Genomic DNA, 3,966 nt, shown 5'->3' with positions numbered 1-3,966 from the left:
CCTTACCTCCATCCCACCCCCCCCCCCAAGCTCTCAATTTTTGCCTGGAAATCTTGTCTACTTCCAATATCCAGGAGGATAACTACATGTATGTTTTTTTTGGGGGGTACACCTTCCTATTTAGCTTCTCTAGGACCACGAATTATAGGCTCAATGTCCTTTATTTATGGCTAGAATCCACTAATGAGTGAGTACATACCATATTCATCTTTTTGTGTCTGGGTTACCTCACTCAGGATAGTGTTTTCTATTTCCATCCATTTGCATGCAAAATTCAAGATGTCATTGTTTTTTTACCGCTGAGTAGTACTCTAATGCATATATATTCCACACTTTCTTTATCCATTGTTCCATTGAGGGGCATCTAGGTTGTTTCCAGGTTCCGGCTATTACAAATAATGCTGCTATGAAGATAGTTGAACTAATACTTTTGTAGAATGATAGGGCATCTCTTGGGTATATTCACAGGAGTGGTATGCTTTTGCACTTCTTAAGATCTAAAAGAAACAAAGAGTTTCTTTCCCAAAGGATGCTGGGTAGCTTCCTTAGTTCAGGGATCCATGGAGCTCCCTTAGCTCAGTGAGTCATTGCTGTAGCACCAGTGACTCCCTGGAGGAGGATGACTCTTCCACTGCACACAGGCTTTGGAATGCATTCCCATCACAGAGGGAAGCAGCATGAACTGCTGGGCTGGAGGGGCTGTAAGGAGGAACTTTGAATGCTAAAGGGCTGAGTCATAGGGACTCTCCATGCTCCCTAATCAGTCTTACTTGCGAGTGCTAAGTTGTAAGTCCATCAATAGCCTCTCACCTCCTGTCTACTCATTATGTGCAGCTAGAGGGCCTCTTATGGGAGACATGGACTGCCATCAGCAGCCTAGACATTAAATTATGGGAGACACGGACTGCCATCAGCAGCCTAGACATTTAATTAGACTCTGTGCTTAGAGTTGGTCAAAGGACCTCTCCTTAGCTCATCATGATTTCTCAACTAGGACTAAGGAAATTGCTGTCTGATTGTTCTCTTCAGGCCCACCAGTTAGGGCGCCTTTTTCCATCAAGAATGTACATACTGCACCAAAAACCGGCTTTTGCCCAAGAAGATCAATCCCGACAAATGAAGTAAAGAGTTGTTCAAAAGCAGTTTGGGGAACAAACTTCATTTTATCTCATCGAAGTGTCATTCTTTCTCATGAATTCTTGGATGAATTTCTCTTCAGTAAGTTCCACCTCCTGAATTCCTGCAAAAGCCAGCACAGTTGTAGTCAACAGCAGTTATGGTGACAATGACACATTGTTGCTAACTAAATCAAACTTGTATGTCTACTGCAACAGTTTTCTTTTGTGACTCTTGGTCTTTTAGGTGACTAGAGATAAGCACAGGGGTTGGAGACATGACTCCTTGGGTAAAGGTCCTACCAGTCAAGCAGGGAGCTTGACTTGGATGGAGCCCTAATACCTACATAAAAGCCAGGCTTCTGGTCCCAGTGCTGGGGAGGTGGGGACAGGATGATCCCTGGAGTTCACAGGCAAACTTGTCTTACCATATCAGTGATCTCTAGGTTCAGTAAGACACCCTGTCTTAAACAGCAACAACAAAGGTGAAGGGGCTAGAGCCTCTGTGGCTAAGAGCTCACGTGTTCCTGCAGGACATACTTATGCAGTTCCCACACTGTGCCAGACGATGAACAACTGTCTGGAAGTCCAGCTCCAGGGGACTTGATTACGTTTTCTGGCCTACACACACACACACACACACACACACACACACACACACACACACACACAATTTAAAATGAAAATAAATCTTAAAAAAAGATAAAGTGGAAAAGAGGAAGACACCTGAATTGACACCCGTCTCTGTCCATGTGCTTTTGGAGATGTGTGCTCATACTACCTACATACTACCATAATCCTAACAAAGGGAAATGCTTCAGGAAACACTGACTGACTGGGAGTGTACACAAAGCACACAGGTCTGGCATCTGGTGGAATGGTTTGAGCTGGAGGTGTGCGTTTGGGCTTTACCAGAGCAAACAGTACCTAGGGAATGGCCAATATGACCCAGATACAGTGTAGAGCAAGATGAAAAAATAACTCAAACACAGAACTGGGTGCCAGACCTCACGGATCCACATGCCTCATAGACACTTCCATTTGCAGACTTCTGTAACAGGCCATTAAAAACACCAGCATCCTTCTCCTCTGATTCTAATCTGCCTCTCTTCAGCTCCCACCCCCCACAACATTTCCTTCATTCAAACATCATTAGCCAAACCCTGGAAACGCAACCCTTGAAATACATTTTCAGTTTTCCACCCCTCTCCAGCTGCACTCTCTCTGCTGTAACCCAGAGTTGGAGCCTGAAAAAGAGATGCCCATTTAGGAATCACTTCATCTGGGAGGATTCATGTAGTTGCTCTAGTATGTGTGTGCACTCCATGTTTCTCTCTGCATGGTGCCTCCTCAGCAACAGGCATGAGGAATGGGTTTTTTTCCCCAAGGAGATGTCTAGGACAAGGGAAAAAGGAGGAGGCTCTGTTACGTGGCAGGTCAGGATGGACAGAGCCAGTGTACTCAACACTTGCAACCTCACATTCTGGAACCCAAGCAGGGGAACATGATGGCATTGGATCCATAATGCATCTGTCCAGTCTAGATTCTATATAGTTCTTCCCCTTCTCCTATCCTAGATTTAGTTTGCAGAGTTTGGGTTATACTGGAAATAGTGGCTTATAGTGATGCCAACCATGCAAGCAGACTTCATTTCCTAAGCTTCATTTTCCCTTTTGAACCCTATGCTGAAAGAATATCAACACAGAGGAGAATGTCAGAAACGAAGATGACAGAAAATAAGCTATCATTTGAGCTTATTCTTGTTGAAGTCACTGATGAAACACGATCCCCAAAGGCTTGGCATTGCACGCCATAGTCCTTTCCTACCCTCACTGGCAATCAAGCCCATTTGCAGACGTCCTAAATGAGCAGAGAGCAGGGATGATATGTCCCACCTTGAAGCTATTTAACTCTCTAGTCTTCCTCCTTTATATCCTGCCTGATGACTCTGAATCTTTTGGTTTAAATTTAACAATAATAACAATATTTTTGGTGTTTTTTGAGACTGCATTTTTTTATATAGCTCTGGTTTTCCTGGAACTTACTATGTAGACTAGGATGGCCTTGAAGCCACAGAGACTTGCCTCTGCCTCCTGAGTGTTGGGATTAAAGGTGTACACTACCATACCTGGATACCTATCACATAACTATTGTACAATAATCAAAACAAAAAATGGCAGTGATATCATTAGTCTATATACCCTATGACAATTTAAACAGAACAGTGTTTTCCCAACTTCTTGCTGTGACACATTAGTGTGGTTATTCTCAATTTTGCCTACACATTGCAGTCACCTGGGGAACTTTAAAAACTACTGATGCTTAAGGTATCACCCCCTAGATATTATTTAATTTGGCTTGTGGCATGGGTAATGGAAATTTAAAAGCACTCTGGGTGATTGTAATATGCAGCCAAAGTGGAGAAATGCTGCATTAATAGATTGTGAAATCAATTTACTGATCGTGTACAAATATTTAAAAACAAAAAGGGGCTAGAGAGATGGCTCAGTGAGTAAAAGGCACTTGCTACTCAAGCTTGAGGGCCTGAATTCAATTCCTCTATCCTACAGTAACAGGAAAGAACTGACTCCTGAAAATGGTCTTCTGACCTCACACACATACTGTGTCCCAGATGTCCCACCCTAACGTTGTAGTAATTGGTGCGGCAGGGCTGCGTCCCCAGCACCCCGGTCGCACCCCAGCCGCCTCCGGCTAGCTTTACCCGAAGTAATTACACAGACAATGTATTCATTTAATCACTGCTTGGCCATTTCTATCTAGCCTCTTCTAGGCTAACTCTCGCACCTGGACTAGCCCATCTCTAATAATCTGCTGTAGCCCACAAGGTGGC

The sequence above is a fragment of the Microtus ochrogaster genome, unplaced genomic scaffold, assembly GCF_000317375.1.
Source record: "Microtus ochrogaster isolate Prairie Vole_2 unplaced genomic scaffold, MicOch1.0 UNK45, whole genome shotgun sequence".
Classification (NCBI taxonomy): Eukaryota; Metazoa; Chordata; class Mammalia; order Rodentia; family Cricetidae; genus Microtus; species Microtus ochrogaster.
The sequence above is the reverse complement of the archived record's forward strand: the minus strand, read 5'-3'. Positions refer to the sequence as shown.